General features: G+C 41.3%; 1 protein-coding gene and 1 pseudogene across 6 annotated transcripts in view; both read left to right on the forward strand.

Moving 5' to 3' along the window:
- The window catches only part of LOC127638856 (uncharacterized protein K02A2.6-like), a 77737-nt pseudogene extending 49874 nt beyond the window's left edge, over positions 1 to 27863 (forward strand).
- Positions 20495 to 27980, forward strand: part of LOC127638794 (ATP-binding cassette sub-family C member 9-like) — a 53761-nt gene continuing 46275 nt past the window's right edge. For 5 of the 6 annotated variants that reach the window (XM_052120530.1, XM_052120533.1, XM_052120531.1 and 2 more), the window contains exon 1: positions 21187 to 21283. The gene's annotated coding sequence lies outside the window, so the exon portion shown is untranslated. Of the gene's footprint in view, positions 20633 to 21186; positions 21284 to 27980 lie in introns of those variants that run through there. The other variant, XM_052120532.1, reaches the window with a different exon arrangement.

Below are 27980 nucleotides of genomic sequence, written 5' to 3' on the forward strand. Positions count from 1 at the left end.
ACTGCTGCAATGATGGAAAAAGCCAGAAAAAGGGAAAATCAGAGAGAGAGAGAGAGAGCAAATAATGATAGCTGTCAGGGAGAATGAGGTTGCATTGTGCCAATGCATGGAGCACACAGAGCCTGCTGTCATCCACAAGCATTGTTCTCTTCTCTCTAAAATAGCCCCGTATTTATAATGCTCTTAGTGGAACTGTCACACAATTTTTTACTAAATGATAAAAAATAGACGTCTGAATCATCTTGAAAATCATTAAAAAAGAAGAACAGGTCATTTTATACTTCATTTGTCATGTTTTGAGCAATCTGACATGAAGGACAGCTATTGATTGCAGCTGATATGTAGTTTCACCAAAAGATGGCCAATTTGAATTTCAATTCATTGCGAAGTATCTAAGGTTTAGATTGTTCAGATTGTTTTTTGATCACTTTTAATAAAGTAGATCAGTAAATTAAATAAGAAATAAATGAACTCTCTCATTCACATTCTCTTGTCGCCCTCTACTGTTTGAAATTATTAAAGCAGTTCCCACTGTAGTCAATTTTCTCAAGGGGACAAATGAGCAGTATAACCCCCATTCCTACAGACAGCCACACACTAAACGCCTAACGCTTCTATTGTCTGACCTTACCTGAATATGTATAGTTTTTTAAATATAATAATATTAATACATTCTATTCTAATAATATAAAAACTGTGGTCTTCATGGACCCATATTTGAAGAACCAGTTATATATATATATATATATATATATATATATATATATATATATATATATACACACACACACACACACAGTTGAAGTCAGAAGTTTACTTTCACTTAAGCTGAAGTCATTAAAACACATTTTTTAAATCCACAGATTTAATATTAGCAAACTACTAATAATACGTGACAGATTGTTTCACTTTTCATTGACTATATCACAATTTCTGTGGGTCAGAATTTTACATATATTAAGTTAACTGTGCCTTTAAGCAAAAGAAAATTATGCCAAGCTTCATTAGCTTCTGATAAGAGGTGTACTGAATTGGAAGTGTACCTGTGGTTGTATTTTAAGGCCTACCTTCAAACGTAGTGCCTCTTGGCTTGAAATCATGGGGAAATCAAAAGAAATCAACCAAGGACCCCCACACGTCTGGTTCATCATTGGAAGCAATTTCCAAATGCCCGACAGTACCATGTTCAACTATACAAACAATAGTATGCAAGTATAAATACCATGAGACCACGCAGCCATCATACAGCTCAGGAAGAAGACTCATTCAGTCTCCTAGAGATGAATGTAGTTTGGTGCGAAAAGTGCAAATCAATCCCAGAACAACTGCAAAGGACCTTGTGAAGATGCTGGAGGAAAAAGGTAGACAAGTATCTATATCCACAGTAAAACAAGTCCTATATCGATATAACCTGAAAGGCTGCTCAGCAAGGAAGAAGCCACTGCTCCGAAACCACCATAAAAAGCCAGACAGTTTGCAAGTGCACATGGGGACACATGGGGACAAAGTTTTTTAAGAAATGTCCTCTATCTAATGAAACAAAAATTTAACTGTTTATCAATAATGACCATCGTTATGTTTGGAGGAAATAGGTTGAGGCTTGAAACCGAAGATCACCATCCCAACCATGAAGCATGGGAGTGGCAGCATCATGTTGTGGGGGTGCTTTGCTGCAGGAGGGACTGGTGCACTTCACAAAATAGATGGCATCGTGAGCAAGGAAAATTATGGGCATATATTGAAGCAGCATTTCAAGACATCAGCCAGGACATCAGTCACAACACATTTAGACACTACTATATCTATACACCTATAATTAAGATTTTTTTTTTTTTTTTTTTTTTTTTGTGTTTTGTTATGTGTATATATATATATGTATGTATTTCACTGGTCCCTTACTTGTATAAGCTGTTATGTCTTGTTAATTTATGTTTTGTCCAATAAAAAAAAAAAGACATCAGCCATGAAAGTTAAAGCTTGGTTGCAAATGTGTCTCCAAATGGACAATGATCCTAAGCATACCTCCAAAGTTGTGGCAAAATGGCTGAAGGACATCAAAGTCAAGGTATTGGAGTAGCCATCACAAAGCCCTGATCTCAATCAGATAAAAGCATGTGCGAGCAAGGAGTTCTACAAACCTGATTCAGTTACACCAGTTCTGTCTGGAGGAATGGGCCAAAATTCCAGCAACTTATTGTGAGAAGCTTGTGGAAGGCTTCCCAAAAGGTTTGACCCAAGTTAAGCAATTTAAAGGCAATGCTACCAAATACTAACAAAGTGCATGTAAATGTCTGACACACTGGGAATGTGATGAAAGAAATAAAAGCTGAAATAAATAATTCTCTCCACTATTATTCTGACATTTCACATTCTTAAAATAAAGTAGTGATCCTAACTGACCTAAGACAGGGAATGTTTTCTATTATTAAATGTCAGGAATTGTGAAAAACTTGCAAACTTCTGACTTCAACTATATATATATCATATTTCATATATATATATATATATATATATATATTGTAATTTATTTTTTATTTTTAGCTCCTCGGACATGTCATCTCAAAAACTGATATTTACTGCTCTAATCTGTGAATGATTTGTATGGTTATTTTTATGTTATTTAAGAATACATAATTTATATTAAATGCATGAGATATTATGAAATACCAAAAGTGACTGAAATGAACAGGAAACATGAAACCGGAAGTTGTGTCACTAAGTTCTTTGACATTACATTTTTACACAAATTGTGTTGGGAAAAATCTTAAGGTATGACCTTTGCCCTGTTGTTCCCTAATCATGAATTCATGAATCTTCAATGATTTTCAATGGATTAAATTTGACGAATGATCCCAGGTGTGTGGAGTTTCTTAGGACAATATGAGCTTATAGCTATATTACCAATAACACTTTTGAATGTGACATAATGCCAGTAATACAAATCTTGCTGTGTTTTTATAACAAAAACAGCCATTACATTCATTGTGAGCTTTGTGGAAATAGAAGGAAAACAGCTGATTTTGGCACATGTAGAATGGCGGCGAAGACAGATGAGCAGAAACTGTTACATTGTCACTTGGCAGAGAAATACAATACTGTCAAGTAGACAGAAGGAGCGGTGGAGTGAAGGAGGGGAAGATAAACATAAACAAAAGTGAGAGAGAGCGAGAAATAAAGAAGTTATTTTTAGCATGTGCAATGATTAGATTTGCTTCCCCTCTTTTGCAGGGAGTCAAGTTGACTGGGTAGCTGTCAATATAAGTTACTGCACAGACCTCGCTCTAATCAAAAAGGTCTGTATATGTGTGCTTGTTTAAGAGAGTGGAAAAGTTTGTGAGTGATCCATGCATGTATGTGAGTGTGTGCTTAGGCTTGTGTGCTTGTGTGTCTGGTGGGAGATGTTGGTTTAGCATGGTGGATGGTCTCTGAGTTTTCCTGCCAGGCCAGTTTGGTGGAGTGCCATTAATGAGACATCTGGTGCATTCTCTCTCCATAATTCCCACAAGTCCTGGATCCAATACTTGTAATTCTGTACCCCTTTGCTCAGACAAATAACCAGGCTTCTACAGGTAGCAAGATGAAAATAGAGGGCAACGTTTGTTTGAGTTGCACTGACAAAGCTTATCAAGCAAGACCTGTCAACTCTTTAGACTTTCAGAAAATTCACACACACACACACACACACACACACACACACACACACACCAGGAAACTCTTTGTTTGTTCTTCTGGTTAAAGCCTGGTTCTATAATCTATTAAATCAGTGTGTGATTACATCAGATTTATTCATTCCTGAGGTGTTACGGCTGGTTGGTATCAAATAATAGGCTTCACAGAGCAGAAAAATGCAATTGGAAGTTCTGACATTTTAATTGGTGCAACGCTCTTTAAAATAACCTTCAAAGGTTGAATTTTTTTATTTATTTATTTTTAATGGGATAGTGCAGCTGTCCCCAGGATAACAAATGGATAAGGTTATGGAAAACGTTATAATTAGCTAGCAAGAACATTGATTTTGATGTTTAACTTTGAGTAAATAATTGAACAAGACACTTTATTTTGCCACTGCTAGTAATTTAAGGTGACCTTAATGGTTTACCTGTTTGCTTTAAAGACAGGTACATTTTTATCAATTAACTAGTAGACCATACTAATTTGAATAATTATGATTTTTTGAAAATGAATTCAGCAAAGTTTTGTCTTTGCTCACATTAAAATATTGCAAATGAGGGCACATGTACTTCTGGTGGTCAACCACTAGGTGGCAGTTTTATTCACCACTATTGTTCTGTGATAGTTTACCCCAAAATTAAAAACCAAAAAATCTCTCATCATTTACTCACCCTCATGCCATCCCAGATGTGTATGACTTCCTATCTTATGCTGAGCACAAACAAAGTCCATGGATGATTGCAAACTTTTTACAGTTCTTTTTATTTGCTTTGGTACTATTTTCACAAATAGTAAAATGTTCAAAACTCTTAGTATTAATTTCACAACAGATCATCAAAAAGGCATTTTCAAACATTTCAGCATATGTATTGCCACAGGACAAAAACAATATGACTGTAACGTGATATTATTGTGAGAAAATCATGTAATCTTTTCTGTGTAAATTTACATCCCATTTTTTTTTTTACTTTGTTGCAATAACAATGTTACACAGTATGCAGCAAACCCGTAAAACGACCATAAAAAGGACAATTTAAACAACTTTATAGCTCAAATAATACACAAGTTCTAACAGAAGTGTTAATGTAAGTGCTTTTATAAAATTATAAGCTTCATATTTCTGCCTTTATACCTTCAAAAATTGGCCCCATTCACTTCCATTGTAAGTGCCTCAATGGAATCTCCATTTTTGCTTCTTTAGAAAAAAAGGAAAGTTGAATTACATTTTTGTGGTAATCAACATTATGCCTCAAATGCTGTTGATTAAGCGCAACTTGTAATGAACCCAGAATATTCCTTTAAGTTACAAATTACAAATAATATTATATTAACATTTTTTAAAATATACAATCTACACCCTGCGATGGACTGGCGACCTGTCCAGGGTGTCCCCCGCCTTTCGCCCAATGTTAGCTGGGATAGGCTCCAGCCCCCCGCGACCCTGTACACAGGATAAGCGGTTGACAATGGATGGATGGATGGACAATCTACACTGTCCTGCAAAAATAAAAACATGCATCTGGATTCTTAATTTGTATTTAGCCAAAAGATGAGTGCGTTTGACTTTTCAATCTTCGGTTGGTCACACACCTTCTCATTGTATGAATTCACAAGGGATAGTTCACCAAACTTGAAATTTAGTCTGTTATAAATAATGAAATAACAAACTGAGCAGTTTTTACATTTTAATTGAGAAAGTTAGAACATGATGAGTATACTTTATGTTGCAAACCACTAGCTGGCAGCATTCTGTCATTTGACAGTTATCACCACAAATAAGAGCATATAAGTTGTCTATTTTAGCATTTAAACATGTTAGTGTTTAAACATGTTTTGGACTGTAACATTGTGGTCTGGGTCTGTTAATTGTTTAGGGCTGTTTATGTAAAGTGCTTTAACCCTATATCGCTCCTGTCTCACTCTCCGTTCATGCTGAATATGGGCTGAAATATGTGCCACCAGAAACTGAATTTGAACCATTTATATTTGAATTTGAATGGCTAAACTTGAATAATTGCATTGAAAAACTGAATTTGAATCACATAATTTGAAATTGTATTGTTTAATTAAAATTGAATTTATTCAAAAACTGAATCTGAATTGTATCATTTGAAATTGAATTTATTCGTTTGGAACTGAAGTCCAATAAAATTTGATCCTCACTGAAAATTAAACTCTCTATATATCTTCACATTCACGTCTCACAATTCAGATTCAGTTCTCAAATAAAATTTCAAGTTACTGAGACAGACATCCGGGTAGTTGGAGGATGAAGGAAGAGCAATCCAGCGCAGATCGATAGATAGCGTTCATTGGCTCACAGGACTCCTCTTGGGCCAATCAGCACCAATGTTTTGGAGCACAGTACGTTACCCGCCATGAAACTATGGAATTACGATTGTGTCAATAATAATGAATGTAACTTTATAAAACTGAACGTAACTTTTTCAGAAACTATCAAAAATATTCCATTACAAAAGAAGAAAAACACAATTAAAATGAAAAAAAAAAAATGAACTCAGTCGCATCGAATTTAACAGGCTCTTCAAATATGCTTAATTTTTTGTTAATGTTTTTCAAAGATTCGTTTTCGCAAATCGTGGATTCTGAATACATTGCCACAGATTTCGCTTACGCTTCGCAGTTTTTCGTTTGCTGTTTTGAGACAAACCTCTCGTGGGGGTGGGCTTAACAGTGATCTACTCTGATTGGATAGTGAGCTTTTGATGGACAGGTGCTCTCTGACCCGGATGTACAGACGTCACTCAGTGGCGCGCATATTGGAAAGCTCTCGCGGTGATTTGTAGTTCCCTCTCGAGCGGTCTCTCCTATTGCGTAAGTAGCTTACGCTATGTGAAAACTCCGTTTCTCGAGAAATATTGAAGTCTTTATGTAAAACGCATTGCAGCTGCACAGCATACAGCAATGAGCGAGGCAGCTCGGTCATTGGCTGTGCTGCGGCAACTTGCTCGAACCAATGACGGGGCGACTCTGAACGCGCGACCAATGAGCGGCGCCGCTCAGCGCGCTCAGAGTCCGCCAAGATGGGCGTGGCTAGGGCTATATATTAGAGCCTGTCATGAGAGTTCTTTAGATTTAATCTCCTTCAGCGAAGACCTTCTCTTCGCTGGATCCTCCGGATTGTTGGAGTCTTTTCAGCCCGCCGTTGACAAGCCTACAGCAGGACTGCTAAGAGAACACCGGCGCCTTCAGCCGCCTCGAAGCCTTCTGCTACGCCATCCGGCGCGCATCACTGATATCCTTTTTTACTTACAAGTGTTCGCCTCTGCGACGCTTTTGATTTAAGTAAAAGAGCAATTTTCGAGGCGTTGTTCCAAATGCCTTTAACCTGCGCCTGCAGAGGCCCTCTTCCTGACGGGGACCGTCCACGTTATCTGCACTCGCTGCCTGGGACCTGACCACGCAGAAGCTGCTCTCATTCAGGGCGGATGCCCCGAATGTGACTCCCTGGGCCTCGCCGAGCTGCGCGCTCGCTTTGCCGCCTTCGCCGCAAACAAGCCTGCTTCCACCGTGCTGCCATCTCCTCCGTTCGAGCCACGCAAGAAAAAGCGCCGCTCACAGAGGCTGCCAGTTGATTTGATCCTCACTGAAAATTAAACTCTCTATATATCTTCACATTCACTTCTCACAATTCAGATTCAGTTCTCAAATTCAATTTCAAGTTACTGAGACAGACATCCGGGTAGTTGGAGGATGAAGGAAGAGCAATCGAGCGCAGATCGATAGATAGCGTTCATTGGCTCACAGGACTCCTCTTGCGGATGCCCCGAATGTGACTCCCTGGGCCTCGCCGAGCCTGCTTCCACCGTGCTGCCGTCTCCTCCGTTCGAGCCGCGCAAGAAAAAGCGCCGCTCACAGAGCACGCGGAATTCAGTGACGTCACGCCGGGCCAGTCCCCGCGTTCTTCACCACTACCCAAGAGCTCCCCGCCGCCAGTCCATTTCACGCAGGAGGACCAGCACCCCTCCAACAGAGCGGTGGGTCTCGTCTCGTTCGGCGCGTCAGGGGACGACGGTGAAAAGGATGACAGCCTTTCTATTGACGCTGCATCCGACGACTGGCCGGGCTCGGCCTTCGACCCTGCGCCGCCGACATTAGCGGACATGAGCACGTGCACCAGCATGGACTCTGAGATCATCCGCATCCTGTCCAAAGCCGTGGAAGACCTCGGGCTCGACTGGTCTTCTCCGGAAGAACCCGCCCACAGACGGCTGGACGAGTGGTTCCTGCAGGGGCGCCGGCAGGCCCCTCGACAGAGACCCTCCCCTTTCTTCCCCGAAGTTCACGACGAACTCACAAAGTCGTGGAAAGCCCCGCACTCTGCTCGCCTGAAGCCTTCTTTCTCTTCCTCGCTCTCCTCGGTGGACGGCGCGAGAGAAAGAGGCTACGAGGGAACCCCGCCCCTCGAGGAGGCTGTGGCCAACCATCTGTTCCATTCATTCCATGGCTGTTCTACAAGTTTATCAGGCCAAACTTCTCCGCACCAAGGACGAGTCGGGACCTGAACCTGAGGCTTTCAAGGACCTGCGCAGCGCCACTGACGTAGCCCTGCGAGCCACAAAGGCCACCGCCCAATCCATCGGCCGGGCCATGGCTAACCTGACTGTCCTTGAGCGCCATCTGTGGCTGACGCTAACAGAGATGAAGGACGCGGATAAGGCGCCATTTCTTGATGCGCCTATCGCTCCAAGCGGCCTGTTTGGACCGGCGGTAAAAGAGTTTGCTGAACACTTCACTGAAGCTCAGAAGGATTCGCAGGCTATGCGTCACTTCCTGCCCAAGCGCTCCAGCTCGTCTCAGAGCCGACAGAGACCGCCTCAGCAGCAGCAGCGAGCCAGGGCGGCGCCTCCCGTCTCCCAGCAAAAGAGTAGACCTGAAACAGACGGTCGACGCCGCTTGCATTCCGCTAACCGAAGGAAGCCGCCTGAGCAACGGGGTGCTCGGCCCAAGATCGTGCTGAACCCGGAGCCTCGTAAGTCTTCCTAGCAATAGCAAGAAAAAGAGAGAGTGCGTGTCTCGCAAAAGCCGGACCACTCTCTCTAAAACGTGTGAAACATTACCCAGTCCCCTTACAGGCGGCTGGAAATGTCTGTACAGCAGTCAATGGGCCAGTCACAGAACTCGCTCACCTGCAATCAAACGCCGTTTTAACGGCAACACACAGAAATCACAAAAAGAGTCATTTTCTGCCTGTGTCACTAAGGGGTCACGTGTCCACACTAAAGTGCGCATTCCCACGTATCAATACTGTCCAAACAGTGCCGAATACTTCCCCAGCTCCAGCTGGACGCACCATATATGTAGATCGTGTGCCTATTGTCATGTATGCACCACTACACGCAAGCACTGTTCCCACAGTTATAAACACTTCCCCAGTAAAAGCGGGAAATACTATAAAGGTAGCGCACGTGCCTGCTGTCCTGCATGCACCCCTACACACAAACACTGCATGCATAGCCAAAAACCCCCCGCCGCGAGCGGGAGGCTTTATGAAAGTGGCACGCGTGCCTACTACGGTATATGCACCCCCACCCATAAGCACTGCCCCGTCAACCGATTTCAAAGGATGCTCGGTCTCATGGCCTCGGCATCAGCTGTACTCCAGCTAGGATTGTTGCACATGCGTCCTCTCCAACGCTGGCTCAAGAGCCGTGTCCCCACTCACGCGTGGCGCTCGGGCCACTTTTTAATCAGAGCAAATCACGGCTGTATAAAAGCCCTGACGCCCTGGAAAGCCGTCGACTGGTATCGAACCGGCATGAGTCTGGGCGTGAACACACGGAGAAAAATGATCACGACATATGCCTCCAAAATAGGATGGGGGGCCCTTTACGAGGGCAGGCCTGTCTCCGGCTTTTGGTCAAACCCGGAAAAGCACCTACATATAAACTGTCTGGCTCTCAGAGCCCTGCTTCCGTACCTGAAAAATTAACATGTCCTGGTCCGAATGGACAACATGACGGTAGTATCGTATATAAATCGCCAGGGTGGACTCAGGTCGAGCTCCCTGCACTCTATGGTCAGGGAGCTCATCTCATGGTCACAGCACCACTTGCGCTCGCTGAGAGCAGCGCATGTGCCAGGCGTCCTGAACCAGGGAGCGGACATGCTGTCCAGAGACAAGGTTCTCCCGTCTCTCCACCCCCTGACGGTTCAGTGGTTATGGCAAACTTTGGCAAGGCGGAGGTCGACCTCTTCGCCTCCAGGGAAAATGCGCACTGCCCCCTTTTCTTCTCAAAGAGCACGGACACGCTCGCCCAAGTCTGGCCGAGCCGCCCCTTGTATGCTTTTCCCCCGATTGCGATGCAACCTCAGATCATCAGTCGGATCAGGGAAGTGAAATGTGCAGTGCTCCTGGTAGCCCCTCTCTGGAAAAACCAGACGTGTTTCCAGAACTGATGCAGATGATGCAATCTGCCCCATGGCCGATTCCGCTGAGGCTAGACCTCCTCAGGTAGGCCAACGGGATGATTCTTCATACCAAGTGTACTCGCCTGTTTGAAGGAGCTGCTGGAGGCGGGCCGCACACCCTCCACGCTCAAAGTCTATGTGGCTGCCATAGCGGCGTCACACAATCCTGATAAAGGATGTTCATTAGGGAAAAACGACCTGCCCCGTTCAGACAGACGGAACAATTATTCGTATGCTTTGGCGGCCGCACTAAAGGTCTCGCAGTTTCAAAGCAAAGAATATCGCGCTGGATAGTGGATGCTATCGCGCTGGCTTATGAAGCTCACTCTATGAGGAGCATGGCCTCCTCGTGGGCGTGGTCGAGTGGGATACCCATTGAAGATATTTGTGCGGCGGCAGGCTGGGCCTCGCCTTCGACATTTATCAGGTTTTATAACCTACAGGTCCCCTCATTGCATTCCAACATTCTATCAGCCTGACTGTAGAATGGACTGGAGTATGTATATGCTGAGCATTATCTCCTCCCTTATAGGTCCGTCTCTGACTGACTTAGAGGATTTTTATGCATATCAATACATAGAAAAATCAGTACATAAGTTATGTGCTTGTGTTTTTACAATGAGCGCCCCACCATGGACCTCCTTGGGGCAAAGGCTCTGTATTTTCCCATTATATAGCTCGCCGTTGGCCGGCTTGTTGGATAATCACTTTGCTTTAAGGCTCAGGCATCCGCCTCTGGCTTTATAGAGCGAAGTCAGCACGCACGGCGTTTTGCATGGTGTTCCCATAGCGTAAGCTACTTACGCAATAGGAGAGACCTCTCGAGAGGGGAACGACTCGGTTACTAACGTAACCTCGGTTCCCTGAGAGGAGGGAACGAGTATTGCGTAAGTAGCTTACGCTATGGGAAAACTCAGTTTCTCGAGAAATATTGAAGTCTTTATGTAAAACGCATTGCAGCTGCACAGCATACAGCAATGAGCGAGGCAGCTCGGCCATTGGCTGTGCTGTGGCAACTTGCTCGAACCAATGACGGGGCGACTCTGAACGCACGACCAATGGGCGCACGCTTCGCGCTCGCGCGCTCAGAGCCCGCCAAGATGGGCGTGGCTAGGGCTCAATATTAGGAGCCCCGTCATGAGAGTTCTTTAGGTTCAATCGACTGAAGCGAACTGACCAAGCACAAGCATGGCAGCTTACGCAATACTCGTTCCCTCCTCTCAGGGAACCGAGGTTACGTTAGTAACCGAGTCGTTATGCGATACGTCATGCTTTGTTGTATTAGGCCTACTTACTAACAATATGTAAATAATATTTGACCTATAATTATATAATTTAATATTATATGAGACCTTCGATCGTCTAATAATCGTCTTCGATCAGTCTGTAAAGATGAGCTCTCAGGAGAGACACGGAGCGGCATCATCTTCCTCCTCCTTTTGTCCTTCAAGGCAGCTTGAAGTAAGTTCGTGTTACTGAAGTAACCAATAACATCGATAAAAGTTTTATTCATGTAACGTTACAGTGTGCAACAGTTCTGGCTTTATTTTGCTAATTTATTGTTGTATTGTAAATGCATGCTAAATAAAATGTTGCTGTTCTGTCATTGTCATGACTGCAAAACTGAAACCTGGCCATATCTTGGTCCACTGTTTGACTCTGCCCCGACTGCTGAACGGACTGCTGCTGACCCTGCCTTGTGCTGGTATTCCCGGCGACTGGTTAAGAATTTCAAGGTTGTTATGTACAGCTGCAGATGCAGCATCTGCACCAAGATTTCTGCCTTGCTGTAGAATAAAGACCAGTTTGATATCTGCACTGTCTACATTGACACGTCCTTGAATATAATAACTGTGCAAAAGAGCAAACAATCAAACTACATAACATCATGACATGACATCAGTGCATTGCAAACTTGTGAATGACAATAAAAAAATTATTCAAAAATATATAAAAATATGATATTTTATATGTGTTTATCAAAACATTGTGAATAAATATAATAAAATATATGCAATATTCCACCACTGTGTTGAAATTTAGAGTGTTTTCTGTAAAATTAGACAATTTCTATCCATTTACTCCAATGTATGTGGGCAGGACGCTCTTTTAAATTCAGATATGCCTAATTCTCTAAAAAATTCAAAATATCCTGCAGAGCTGAAGTGGTTAAACAATAAATTTGCAAAATAAAGCCAGAACTGTTGCACACTGTAACGTTACATGAATAAAACTTTTATCGATGTTATTGGTTACTTCAGTAACACGAACTTACTTCAAGCTGCCTTGAAGGACAAGAGGAGGAGGAGTGGAGCATTTGTTTAATAAGCAAGGTCTTTTATTCAGATATTCAGAATTTCTTTCTGAATACCAAATACCAGTAACCCCAAAAGAATTTGATACAGTAATGGGTGCTATTCCCTCTGGTTTATGTATGCTTTTTAAAAACCGTAATTACTTCACCCCAGTATCTACTGCATCCTTTCCTAAACCTTGTGATACTTCTGTTGGTCAAATCTGTTTTTCAGAGTCGAAAGCTAAAAACTATAAGATCTTTATTTCTTAAGGATTTGATTTCTGTTCCACCTGTTATTTTCTTTTGGAATAATTTGTTTGGTAACCTTAATTGGAAAAAAATCTGGTCTTTACAGCAGAAATTCATTCTCACAAATAAAGTGAAAGAAATTTCCTTTAAGTTGATACACAGGTTCTATCCTGTTAAGAAATTTATACAAAGATTTAAATCTGACATTGAGCTAACATGCTCTTTTTGTGTGAATTCTGATGAAACAGTGGTTCATTTATTTTGGTCGTGTCATTACACTCAGAAGCTTTGGAATGATATTGATGTTTTTATCAAGTGTAAGATTTTGCCAGGCTTCTCAATACATATGAAAAACATTATATTTGGGTATTTTGATTCAGACCCCACAAACGAAAATGTCTGTTTTGTTATTAATTTAATTGTTTTCCTCAGCAAATTCTATATTCACAAATGCAAATTTTTAAACTGTAAACCTATCTTCTCTGTCTTCTTAAAAGAAATAGAAAATTATCTAAATTTGATTTCAGTATCTACTAATAAGAAAGCCATAAGGACTGTTAGAATCTGCACTGCATTTGATCTATTCATGTGAACATTTTTGTGTGATGTAATGGCCCTACCTCTTCTTTTATTGTTATATACATTATTATTATTATCTTTTTTATTATTATTATTATTTTTTCTATTTATTTTTGTCTTCTTTATTGTTTTGGTTGATATTATGTGATGTACGTATGCTTTCTCTTTTGTATGTTCCTGTTCTTTGCATTAAAATATATATATATTTTTTTTAAATAAATAAAAAACAAGAGGAGGAGGAAGATGATGCCGCTCCGTGTCTCTCCTGAGAGCTCATCTTTACAGACTGATCGAAGACGATTATTAGACGATCGAAGGTCTCATATAATATTAAATTATATAATTATAGGTCAAATATTATTTACATATTGTTAGTAAGTAATACAACAAAGCACGACGTATTGCATAACTACAAATCACCGCGAGAGCTTTCCAATATGCGCGCCACCTGAGTGACGTCTGTACATCCGGGTCAGAGAGCACCTGTCCATCAAAAGCTTACTATCCAATCAGAGTAGATCACTGTTAAGCCCACCCCCACGAGAGGTTTGTCTCAAAACAGCAAACGAAAAACTGCGAAGCGTAAGCGAAATCTGTGGCAATGTATTCAGAATCCACGATTTGCGAAAACGAATCTTTGAAAAACATTAACAAAAAATGAAGCATATTTGAAGAGCCTGTTAAATTCGTGCGACTGAGTTCATTTGTTTTTTTTTTTTTCATTTTAATTGTGTTTTTCTTCTTTTGTAATGGAATATTTTTGATAGTTTCTGAAAAAGTTACGTTCAGTTTTATAAAGTTACATTCATTATTATTGACACAATCGTAATTCCATAGTTTCATGGCGGGTAACGTACTGTGCTCCAAAACATTGGTGCTGATTTGCCCAAGAGGAGTCCTGTGAGCCAATGAATGCTATCTATCGATCTGCGCTCGATTGCTCTTCCTTCATCCTCCAACTACCCGGATGTCTGTCTCAGTAACTTGAAATTGAATTTGAGAACTGAATCTGAATTGTGAGACGTGAATGTGAAGATATATAGAGAGTTTAATTTTCAGTGAGGATCAAATTTTATTGGACTTCAGTTCCAAACGAATAAATTCAATTTCAAATGATACAATTCAGATTCAGTTTTTGAATAAATTCAATTTTAATTAAACAATACAATTTCAAATTATGTGATTCAAATTCAGTTTTTCAATGCAATTATTCAAGTTTAGCCATTCAAATTCAAATATAAATGGTTCAAATTCAGTTTCTGGTGGCACATATTTCAGCCCATAGGTAGAAACCCCCAAAAAATCATATGATATATGATTTAGATGGCACTACAGTTGTTATTTATTTTTTTATATAAAAAAGAGGTTTCAATGTTTGTATCAATCTATTTAAAATGGTGCCGGATTTACGTGAGAAATGACTTGTATTGGGACAAATGACAGCTTATTTTAATAAAGTAAAAGTGACAGTAATGATTATATTGTTACTGATATTTTAAAATAAGTGTTTTCTGAATAAAATTAACTTATGCTTGGTTAAAATGTTGTATATTATTTTTTTGAAAAAGCATGTTGAAATGACATGCATCAAATATGATACAAAATATTATTCATGCCCACTATAAAACAAAATAATAATTTTAAAAAAAAAATAACCACATAGCTTTGAAAATTCTTACATTTACCTTTTATATGATTTTTATCTGCAGCCTGCTCTGTCATTATAAAGATCTCATTATTTTACATTACAAGCTATGATGATGTCATCTTACATAAGTTCCTGAGACCCATCGAAAAAAGTTTTACAATTTCCCTTTTTAAAATGTCAATATATATAGTGTTTGGTGCATACAATACATATTATAAAAACTGTTTATTGAATTATTTGTATTTGATGTGCTGAATTGAACTGTGAGAAATTTAAATACATATTTATAGACCAAGGAGAAGAAGTTGTCATGGCCAAACTCTCAAAAATTTGGTATCTCTGAAAAGCCCAGGGAGTCCTCTGATAATACCCCAACATTAAGAAAAACTTAAATAACAAATGTCCTACACAAAAATGAAGTGCTGGTCCTCAGGCGGATAATGACCTTTAAAGCCCAATGTATCAAATATGAGAGAGAGACTGTTTATTTAATGGAGTCTCTCGCCCTCTCTCTTTATCTGTTTAAATACAGTATACATACATATACAGAATATATATATATACACACACACACACACACACACCTTTGGTACAAATAGAAGACAGAGGTCATAATTCCCGTTCTGTGAAGATAACCTCACTGAACCGCAGCTCGCTAGTCGAGCTTCATAAGCAATGCTGAGTCAAATGCTGCATGAGAGCTAATTGAACCCTCACTCCCTGTGATTTCACAAGCGAGTGATAAGGTGAAAGACATCATTATTTTCTAATAAATATGGATGTCCCTGTCATACAAAGGTCTGCCTGTATCCCTGTGTTAACTGAAATCAATGTCAGCACTGAGGTTATGATTCTCCACAGGCAGGGTTGGGAGCAGGGCCGGCCCAAGCCTTTATGGGGCCCTAAGCAGAATTTGATTTGGGGGCCCCTCGGTGCCGCCAATATGGTTGAATATTGTCAATGCTTGATTATTCGCACACTATAAATCTAACACACCCCTTATCAATTTTATTAGTTGTAGCTGTGTTGCTTACATACCAATGTCTGCCGGCATGATTTTACCCTTCTACGGTTTTAATTGTAACAGTAGCACACCTATATTCAACTCAGCTGGGTCAACTGGAGGAGCTGCTGATCCATGGTGTAGGCTGGAATTTGCTAAGGGGGTAGATGTGACATCGATCCCAATGACCACAGAAGTAGAAGGACCTATAAGGAAATTACATTAATAATTATAATTAGAAATATTAATCTCAGGATATTCTACAGTAACTGAGCAAATACAAAGGCTGCTGTGCTATTAACTTGCCACATCCGCTGAGGTTGAAACAGACATGGAAGAAACAGTAGGATCAGTGGATGTATGTGCTGGGAAGTGCTCCTCGCCAGCAGAGGATGGACCTGATGAAAGATGAAAATAATAATAATAAACGCTAGCCATGTTAGATGTCATATTAGAAGGTAATGCAACTGTCTGTCAAAAAAGTTCTCACAAAAGGCATGGTTTATCCATATAAATATATTGATCTGGGATTGTTGAAAAATCATCATCAGCTGTAGCACTGGCACTTGGGGCAGGTGGTGTTGGTTGTGCCCCACCTCCAAAATATTACAACAGTGCTCCTAGGGAAGTTTCATAAGAGTACATATTTGACAGAACAGAATGTTATTTTCTCAACACAAATTATTATACACAGCAGCAAGTCATCTGTACACCTAAACAACAACTCTTAATCTATAACTTGCTAACTGAGGCATAATGATATTGGAATATAATTGCAAAGACCCCAAAATGGTAGACATGTAATGTAAATAATGTTAAGTTGTCAGTTATCAGTACCAAGTTTATGGAACAGAAGCTTATTTTTGTTACAAAAAATATATACCCAGGAAAGTTATTTTAACACAGAAGACAAAAACCTTAATCTAAAACTAGCAAAGTAATATGTTGCACAATAATATATTAAGATCTCAAGGCTATTTACGGATGTTTAATCAAACTTTCCTAAAAAAGAAGATATGCTACCTAGGCTATGTTAACTAACTAGCCAGCTAATGTTAGCTCGTAACATTGCCTAGCTACTTAACATACCTTTATCTTGCTGTTTTTCTCTTCCTCTGTTTTCTACTTTTTCCTTTTCTCTGCACCAGAGGATATGTCCTTTTATGTGACATTGCTGTTTTGCTGTCTGAATGTGCTTGCATCCTGCAGCCCATTAACTTAATATTGCGTTTTTGTATAATTGCCATTGTCCATTGACATAGTATATCAAGCTGTCATTTCATGTGCTCTTGGGGGCCCCCTGGTGGTCACGGGGGCCCTAAGCAGCCGCTTAGTTCGCTTATGCCTTGGGCCGGCTCTGGTTGGGAGGATTACTTTTGAAATGTATTTCAGAATACATGCTGTAAAATGTCATTTGTAACATATTCCTTTAGATTACTCAAGGTCAGTAATGTATTTAAAATACTTTGGATTACTTCTTCAGAACTGGTAGATTTTTTTCACTTGTTTTGAATATAAAAACTCTGCCAGTACAGTAAGACAAAATACACATGTTAAAAACACATTCTCTGAAAAACCAAAATATCTTATGCAGTGTTGTTTCGAAAAAAAAAGTTAAATCTAATTAATCATGTTTTAAGGATTTTTTTATATATATTCTTACAGGAAAACAATACAATAATTTTATCAAGAACATGATGTTGCCCTAATATCAAAGGTCTTACTAGAAAAAAGAAATTACTATCCCACGTGAACTTTTCTCCCAATTTGGAACGTTCAATTCCCACTACTTAGTAGGTCCTCGTAGTGGCGTGGTTTCTCACCTCAATAATCCTGTAGGCAGAGGACAAGTCTCAATTGCCTACTATTATGGGACAGTCAGTCCGCGCATTTTATCTCGTGGCTCGCTGTGCATGACACCATGGAGACTCCTCATTTGGAGGCTCATGCTACTCTCCTAAATATAGGCCTACGTACAATTTACCACACGCCCCATTGAGAGCCAGAACCACTAATCGTGAACACGAGGAGGTTACCCCATGTGATTCTACCCTTCCTAGCAACCGGACCAATTTAAGGAGACCTGCCTGGATTCACTCAGCTCACCCTGGATTCAAGCTCGTGACTCCAGGTGTGGTAGTCAGTTTCAGTACTCACTGAGCTACTCAAGCACCCAACGTGAATTTTCTTGATAAAAATCACGAATATGATCGTGCCTGGTAACATGTGCTTGTAAAATAGCTAGAAATAGCATTTTAACAAATTTGACAATTTACACAAGGTTTATTTCTATTTCTTCAGCTCCAAACTTACTTTAAACTTACTTCTATGTCTGCTTGTATGAATGTAACACATCATAAAAAGTGTTTCACCACTGTTCAAATGCACTTTGGATTGCATCATTCATATGTATAAATGTTTTCCATCTGAAAGGACTAAATATTAAATCAAACAAATGCCAATAAAATACAAAGTAATCTCTTCAGTAATCAAAATACTTTTTTAATGTAACTGTATTCTAATTACCAATGATTTAAACTGTAACTGTAGTGGAATACAGTTACTTATATATTTTTTTATTTTAAATACGTAATCCCGTTACATGTATTCCGTTACTTTCTAACCCTGTCCACATGGGACTTGTACTGGTTCTCCCTAAAACTATATTATGTTAATCTAATGTTCACATCATTACAGGGAACTTTAAATCTGCAGTGTGATAAATAATGTTTAAAGGCACAATTATTTCATAGTCTCTTAATTACAGTAATATGAGGTCATAATAGCTGCACACATACTGTACTAATTGGAGAAATAAATTGCAAAATTCTTTTTCAAATGTCACATTGCAAGACATGTCTACTTTCCAAAAGTATGTTATGTTTTCAACCCATGAAAGAATCAAAGATACAAAGAGGAGGAGAATAATGTGGCAGGAGTGGACAACCTTACAGTCTCCTGTTTGTCTGTTGAGACTGTATGCTTCATGTCTCTCATGTCTCATTGTGCACACCACACGCACACATGTGGAAATTGTCGATTCTCAACTTAGTTATGGGAAACTGAAACTTTCTCAAAGAGGTTGTGTTTGACCCTGCAGCCTCAAGAATCCTTCAACCTCAGCTACATCCCTCTGTCCCCAGCAATGTCCCAGGCTCTGGGTGTCACCACAGGGCCTTTGATGGCTCACACATGGGCTGATTCCTTTACTACTTCCTGTGGTTAATGGTGAAGAGGCTGAGTTGGGGTTGCCCCCTACTGGTCTCTCGGGAGACACAGGGGATGTGACTGTTTGCACATACACACTCAAACAAAACAAATAGACTCCCATAAACCCTGTTCAACCCCAATGTTTCTTCAACCTCTCACACACCCTCACTTCCCTTGGTCACACACGCCTGCACCCCTACAGCAGTTCTCATCACACTACTGTCTCCAAACCATCTGTGACCTTTGATTTCTGTCCCTCTGGAATTTAACTGTCCCATGAAGTCCTAGCATCATTCAGTCAGTTTTGAAGATCCTTGTATAGATTTTGTACATGCAATAGGGTACAATAAATGTGGTCATTCACTTGATCTATAACAGTGGTTCATTGATTCACAGGTCTGTTCTGATTGGGTAACAGACAGCAGGGAGACACCATGGAAATGCAAATGATAAAATGGAATGATAAACTATTTAAACAGAGAGGAAAAAATCTTATTATGTTGCTGTTTGATGCAAGTTTCTCAGTTAGAAGCTAGCCAAATTATGAATGCCCTCATGAAATGCCCTCATCTTCAAAAACCATGAACAAAACTATGCATAGTAAAGGAAATATGACCCAGATATGCTTTGCGAATTTGGTATTTAGTTGGGTTGCCACATTTTATAATCTGGGACCACTGAAACCATTGAGAACCATTAAGAACCATTGCTCTATAAAATATGAGATTGGTTAAGGTTCCTTTTATATATATATATATTCTCTGTTATATACAGTATATACGTTGGAAACCACAATTCTCAGAAGAGACTTGGGGAATAGAGACATCTTGAGTCTTTTTTCTGGTACTGCCAGACAGGGTAAAATTTACATTTATGCATTTGGAAGACGCTTTTATCCAAAGTGACTTACAGAGCCCTTATTACAGGGACAATCCCCCCGGAGCAACCTGGAGTTAAGTGCCTTGCTCAAGAACACAATGGTGGTGGCTGTAGGGACCGAACCTGCGAACTTCTGATTACCAGATTACTTAAGACACAGTAGTGTAGCCCACTGTATTAATAGTGACTATCATACCTTTATTATTTTATTGCAACAGGGTCCTGGACCTTAGCCCATAAATAAAATCGAATTAAAATCGTCAAATCAATCTACCATTTGTGCATCATTTCCAGTTATTTCGCAAGACAATGGACCAACGCCAATGTTTCAAGTAACACATTCTTCTGTAATCTGAATAATAGAATGCACCAAGCAGTGCGTAAAACCTTCTAATGTTATTTTAATCTGAGCCTGCAAATCATTGTTATGATTCCATTTTTCTTAAAGTGACCTACATCAGTGGAGACGCTCTCGCGCACCGGCATGCCTCCTCTGACGCCATAGCAACACCACGCCGAATGACTGGGGGGTGATGCGCGCTTTCTTCAGTACCTCAAGGACACCAATTCATCCACCATTATAATCAATGTATAACCGGTGATTTCGGAGCAGGGTTACTACATGCATTGATGGCATAAGCTACATCCGGACACGGTCATATAGGTGAGTGTGACTGTAATTTTGGCGCATTGCATTTTACTGTAAATGCATTCACACAATAGCCGTTGTTACAACGCACATCAGCGTTAATCCTGAAGGATGTTTACTGCCTTATCTGATTTATCATGGTCTATGCCCATTATAAATGCTTTGCATTGTAATTGCATTTTACGGCACGGTTCATAAACCGAGTCTATGAATTAATTTGATTCACAGCGATGCGATGCGATGCTCTACTGTAAAACATCAAAACAAGGTCAAAATACAAATATCCTTTTATATTCTTTGTCAGTTAAACTTATTTTAGAAAGGCAGACGTGAGAAAAAAACTAAAACGTACCATAAGTGCTACTTTAATGTCAAAAGCGGTGCAAAAAAGAAACATTACCGAATGATTCTACTCTATGTTATATATCATATCTAGACAAACATAGCCATAGCGTGAAAGTAGATATTTATCTTCTCAAAGGGGTCTGTAAATCCATGCCAACATTCCTGTTCAAGTTTGGAAATCCGTCCAAAGAGCGCGTGCGCGCGAGAGAGAGATCATGTGCAGCTGATAGGCTACACCGCAGCTAAAAATAATATTCCCTGTGAATTACTGTGCTCTCCCAAAACACCAGACATGAAAACGTGTTAAAGCAAGTTACTCCGGTAAGTGATTATTTAATATGTATTATTTATACAACTGTCAATGTTGATTTTACTCTGTTTTATATATTATTCACGCGCAGAATTATAGTGGTCAGAAATCAGAGGTCAGGCTTTCAATAGTTTTCAAAGTGGGTTGTAACTTATAATAAATAATGAACAGCAGTGTTTGACACAGCTGTGAGTGAGGCAGTGAGTGGGAGGACCAAACGTTTGGAATAACGTACAGATTTGTCTGTTTTTGAAGGAAATTGGTACTTTAATTCACCAAAGTGGCATTCACTTGATCACAAAGTACAGTCAGGACATTACTGATGTAAAAAACAGCACCATCACTATTTGAAAAAAGTCATTTTTGATCAAATCTAGACAGACCCCATTTCCAGCAGCCATCACTCCAACACCTTATCCTTGAGTAATCATGCTAAATTGTTAATTTGGTACTAGAAAACCACTTGCCATTATATCAAACACAGTTGAAAGCTATTTGGTTTGTTACATGAAGCTTAACATTGTCTTTGTGTTTGTTTTAGTTGCCACATTATGCAATAGCATGTCTTCAGGTCAATATTAGGTCAAAAATGGCAAAAAAAAAAAGAAGCAGTTTTCTCTAGAAACTCATCAGTAAATCATTGTTTTGAGGAATGAAGACTATACAATGCTTGAAGTTGCTAAAAAAAGATTTCATACAAAGGTGTACACTACAGTCTTCAAAGACAAATGACATCTGGCTCTAACAAGGACAGAAAGAGATGTGGAAGGCCAGATGTATAACTAAACAAGAGGATAAGTACATCAGAGTATCTAGTTTGAGAAATAGATGCATCACATGTCCTCAGCTGACAGCTTCATTGAATTCTACCCGCTCAACACCAGTTTCATGTACAACAGTATAGAGAAGTCTAAGGGGTTCAAGCCTTATGGGAAGAATTGTAAAGAAAATGTCCCTTTTAGAAAGAAAAGGTTTGAGTGGGCAAAGAAGCACAGACATTGGACAACAGATAATTAGAAAAGAGTGTTATGATCTTAACCCCATTGAGCTTTTGTGGGATCAGATAGACGGTAAGGTGCATGAGAAACACCTGACAAGACAGACACATCTATGGCAAGTGCTACAGGAAGTGTGGGGTGAAATGTCACATGACAATCTGGACAAACTTACAGCTAGAATGCCAAGGATCTGCAAAGCTGTCATTGCTGCACGTGGAAGATTTTTTGATGAGAACTCTTTGAAGTAATTATGAATTATGAATGTAAAGTTCTGAATTTCTTTCTTTTTTTTATTTTTTTTATTGTAATAGTAATTTTTCACATTATTAATGGTGACTAAAAATACCAATTTCTTTCCATAAGAGCAAAATCTGAACATTATTCCAAACTTTTGGCTGTCTGTGTAAATATATTGTAATTTATTTTAATGCACTTGTCATGGGGCTTTACTTTCTGATACATTTCACTTCACCCAGGACTCTATAAACAGATGAGACTTCCATTCCACTTGCCATTAATTTTTGTCTACTGTTGTGCAGTTCCCCTTCTGTCACTCACTCAACGTTGTGTTGATGTAGTGACACTAGGGGTCGATCTCGAGAGCCCGAGACACCTTCAGATCTTTAAGAAAAGGCCAATGAGAACTGGCGAGTAGAATTTGCATGCCAATCCCCCCGACATACGGGTATAAAAGGGAGGCTGGTATGCGGATTCATTCAGATTTTTTCTTCAGGGCCGAGCGGTTGTGTTTTCAGCACGCTGAAATACTCTCAAACATTCACCTCTTCAGAGAAGCGTATGCTGTTGGATATGTCCAACGGTTTCTCTCTCAGAGTACTCAGCGACTCAGGTCACGGTGGGCCACTCATATCCCTGGCAACCTCAACATTACAGCAGATGCTCTGTTACGGCAGGTGTCGCTCAGGGGAGAGTGGAGACTCCACTCCCAGGTGATCCAGCTGATATGGAGTCGATTCAGCAAGGCACAGGTAGACCTGTTCACCTCCCGGGAATCCTCCCATTGCCCGCTCTGGTATGCCCTGATGGGAGCTTCTCTTGGTACAGCTATGCTGGCAAACAGCTGGCCCCAGGGGCTGCGCAAATACGCGTTTCCCCCAGTGAGCCAAATTGCCCCGTTCAAGCCCCTAGAGTCAGTCGAGTTAAAGGCTGTCTATTTGATGACTGCCCTCCTGACCGCACTCACTTCCATCAAGAGCAGGGGTGCCCAATACGTCGATCGCGATCTACCAGTCGATCGCAAAGGCAATGCTTGTAGATCGCACTAAATTTAAATGTGCTGTTGTAAAATTTTTATAAAAATAAATATAATGTCTTTCCTTCTTTTAGATTCTGTCTGACTTGCACTTGACGAGTAAATTTTGATCAGGTGAGATTTTTGTTTATTCAGTTGCCATGACAACCAGGTTTGCGCCTTCCAAGGACTTCTGAGAACAGAGCGCAAAAAAGCTAGCAGTGTTTGAGACTAGCTTCCAGCAGCTACTGCCCGGATTATGCAAAACTGTCTGATTCCATTCATTGCAAGTCATCAGAATAAAGTAAATGCCCTGTGTAATGTATTGACTGACTATTGTAAGAGTGAGGTTCCTTTAAGAGACGAAAAGCCTGGTGAGGGTGGGGCTGTTCGGGGAAGAAGTTGGTGTGTAGAGTACAGAGTTTAACTTGATGTTGAACACACCAGATGTTGTGATCTGTTATATGCTACTTTGAGTTCAGTAAAGGTTTACAAGGTTACGAACGTCTCCTCATGTTCTTCAAAGATATTACACTGGCGACGAGCGGACTCGAACCGACTGTGTGCAGATAAGTCCATATGATGCGACTGTGCAGGTGTGTGAAAATAATCTGCGTCTGGAAGCGAACATGACTACACGATACGCCGTATCGAAGAGTTTGACGAATGTTCGAGTAACTCTTTTGAGGAATACACAGAAAGACTGGAATGTTTTTTTCATGCGAATGATATTGAGGATGATGCAAAAAAAACGTTCCGTTCTGCTCAGTGTGTGTGGTGCAAAAACGTATTCCACATTGCGTTCAGTGCTTGCCCCAACGCCGCCCTCTGCTGTGACTTATGCAAACATTGTTGCTGTCTTAAAACGCCATTACAGCCCAGCACCATCAGAAATTGTTCAACGTTTTCATTTTCACAGTTGTAAGCAGAAATCTAATCAAAGTATTTCAAACTACATTGCTGAGCTTCGACGATTGTCTGCGCACTGTGCCTTCGGGGATCAGTTAGAGACAATGCTGCGTGATAGAATTGTGTGCGGGGTTATGGATGAGGCGTTACAGCGACGCCTGCTGGCTGAACCTACACTAACATTTAAAGAGGCAGAAGAAAAGGCACTAGCTGCTGAAACAGCATTGTTAAATGCTCGCCTACTTCGTCAGCATCAAAACGAATCACGGCTGGAGGACGACGTTCATTATGCAACCCATGCGCAGGCATCAGTTCATAAGACAGCAACTTCAAATGAAAATCCTAATCGTGACAAGCCATGCTTCATTGCACATCGGTGGTCAGCACACCCCACAAGCCTGTAGATTTTCCACGGCTGTATGCCATTACTGTAAAAAAAGAGGACACATTGCTTGTGTGTGTTTAACAAAGACTAAACATGGTACTGACAAGGATGCAGCCAGCAGCACAGCAGAACGGTACACAAACATTATAACTCACAAAAAGCAAAATGATTATTCCATTTACAGCACCACTAATAAATCAGGAAGAGGGGGGCAGAGGCCATATCTGGCCACTGTTATACTTAACAAACAAACACACACAATGGAAGTGGATTCAGGAGCGGCCTGTTCTTTGATTAGTGAGCACACCTATCACTCATTGTGGCCCTCTCAACCCCCTGAAATACATGCCAACAATGGAATACTTAAGCAATGGTCACAGGCAACCTTGGAAGTGAAAGGAAAAATATTTGTGGAAGTAATATACAAAGGAACACGAAACACACTGCCTTTGTTTGTCATCCAGGGCCAGGGAACTTGTCTGTTGGGACGGGACTGGTTTGATGCCCTGGGAATATCAGTGGAAGGTGTACACAGGGTACAGCTGCAGTCTATGGAGAGAATACTGGCTGAATACTCAGAGGTTTTTCAGGACATTGGCGTTTGCCGGATGCCCCCGATCTCTATTGACATTGATTCCACAGTAACTCCAGGTTTCTTCAAAGCCCGCCCAGTTCCTTTTGCTTTACGGCCCCAGCTTGATGAGGAGTTGGACAAATTGGTGGCTCAAGGAATTTTTGAACCTGTTCGCCATGCAAAGTGGGCCACACCTATAGTGGCTGTAGCAAAAAAAGATGGGGGCTTTTCCGGGCTCAACGGTTGCAATTTGGGGTGTCAACGGCCGTTTCAATATTTCAAAGATTTATGGACACTTTGCTCGCAGGAATTCCAGGAGTCCAACCATACCTGGATGACATCCTGATTTCGGGCAAAACCATGGAAGAACACAATGAACGGCTACAGGCCGTACTGAAGTGCTTCGCAGAAGATGGGTTGCGACTAAAAAAAGAGAAAAGCATTTTTGCTGCCACTCAAGTGGAGTTTTTGGGGTTTAGAGTGGATAAAGATGGCATCAAACCAACCCGTGAAAAAGTGGATGCGATCCGAAAAGCTCCGACCCCACAGAACAAAACAGAACTTCAGGCATTCTTGGGGCTGCTTAACTTTTACAGCTATTTTCTTCCCACTAAGGCCACCGTCCTGGAACCCCTGCATCGCCTTCTAGACCAGTCTGCTACTTGGCAGTGGGGTGCGAAGCACAAGATGGCATATGCTCAGGCGAAAGAGTTGCTGCAAACGGATAAAGTGCTGGCCCACTATGATGAAAAGAAACCCCTGGCAGTGGTTTGCGACGCCTCACCCTATGGGCTTGGGGCTTTATTGTTCCACATGGAATGTGATGGCCAGGAGAGGCCCATCTGCTTTGCTTCCAGAACAATGTCCATCACTGAGCGGAATTATGCCCAAATTGATAAGGAAGCATTGGCGGTTGTTTTTGCGGTTAGAAAGTTTCACCAGTATCTCGTAGGCCGCCATTTCGCAATCTTTACAGATTACAAACCCCTGCTGGGACTTCTGCACCATTCCAAGCCTATGCCTGCCATCCTTTCACCACGTATGCTGCATTGGAGTTTGATCATGGGGGCTTATGACTATGAGCTGTGCTACAGACCGGGCAAACAAATGGGCAATGCTGACGCCCTGAGTCGCTTACCCTTGCCGGCATCTGATACTGTTACACCACCACCATTGGAAGTGTTACTGCTTGAAATGGTGCCAGATGCACCTATGCATGCTGAGCGAATCGCTAACCTTACACGCAAAGACGCTGTCCTTGCACGAGTAATGCGCTGGGTCCTGAATGGGTGGCCGGCTGATGTAATGGATAGCCGGTTCAAACCATTCCTTTCGCGCCGCCATGAACTCTCTGCACACAAGAACTGTTTGCTATGGGGAAGCCGTGTGGTTGTTCCTTGCTTGACAAGAAGAGAAGTACTAGCTATGTTGCATGACGCACACCTGGGCATGGTACGCATGAAGGGACTCGCAAGGAGTTATGTGTGGTGGCCGGGCATGGACCGAGACATTGAGGAGACTGTCAAGGCATGTGAAACCTGTCAGATGTCACGTCATGCACCTCCTAAGGCGAGAGTGCACCCTTGGGAGTGGACGACAAAAAGATGGTCCCGGCTGCATATTGACTGCAGGCCCTTTTCAGGGCAAAATATTTCTCATAGTGGTTGATGCACATAGCAAGTGGCTGGAGGTGTCTTTGATGAGTTCCATGTCATCGTCAGCCCTCATCACCACACTAAGAATACTTTTTGCAACACATGGTTTGCCTGACGTCATATTCTCAGACAATGGTGCTTCGTTCACTTCTGCGGAATTCCAAGAGTTTGCAGAGCGCAACGGCATTCGACATGTCACTACAGCACCATATCACCCAAGCTCAAATGGTCAAGCTGAACGCATGGTGCAGACCACCAAGGAGGCCCTGTCTCGCATCACCAAGGACGAGTGGCAGACCAGGCTCGCTCGTTTCTTGTTGTCACAGCACGTCACACCCAATTCATCAACTGGAAAAAGTCCTGCTGAGATGCTCATGAATCGGCGACTCACCACTGCCCTGGATCGTCTGCACCCTGATCATGATGGTGATATGCTTCGCAGACAGGAGCTTAATGCTGAAAATTGCCCTGGCACAGTCAGAGAGTTTAGACCTAAGGACATGGTATACATGAGAAGCTACACCAGAGATTCTAAGTGGGTGCCTGGAATCATTGTAGACGTCACAGGGCCCCTGTCATACAAGGTCAGAGCTAGTGATGGGCAAATGCACAGGCGACATGTTGACCAGTTGCTGGACAGGACGGCACCTTTGTCCGACCAATCAAGGCCTGAACCAGGTGGCTACTCTGTTCATCTGCCTGAGTCTCCAGGGGCTGAGATGTTTGCGTTACAACCACCTGCATTAGATGTGGGAAACCCTGATATTGACCTTACGGGAGCTGAGGGCTTGCCTGAGTCCCCTCATTCTCGGAGATAACCTGTAAGAGAGCATCGGCCTCCAAGAAGGTTTTCAGACTTTGTGGACTGGGGAAAAGGGGTGTAATGTATTGACTGACTATTGTAAGAGTGAGGTTCCTTTAAGAGACAAAAAGCC

The sequence above is a fragment of the Xyrauchen texanus genome, chromosome 47 (genome assembly GCF_025860055.1).
Source record: "Xyrauchen texanus isolate HMW12.3.18 chromosome 47, RBS_HiC_50CHRs, whole genome shotgun sequence".
NCBI classification, from domain to species: Eukaryota; Metazoa; Chordata; class Actinopteri; order Cypriniformes; family Catostomidae; genus Xyrauchen; species Xyrauchen texanus.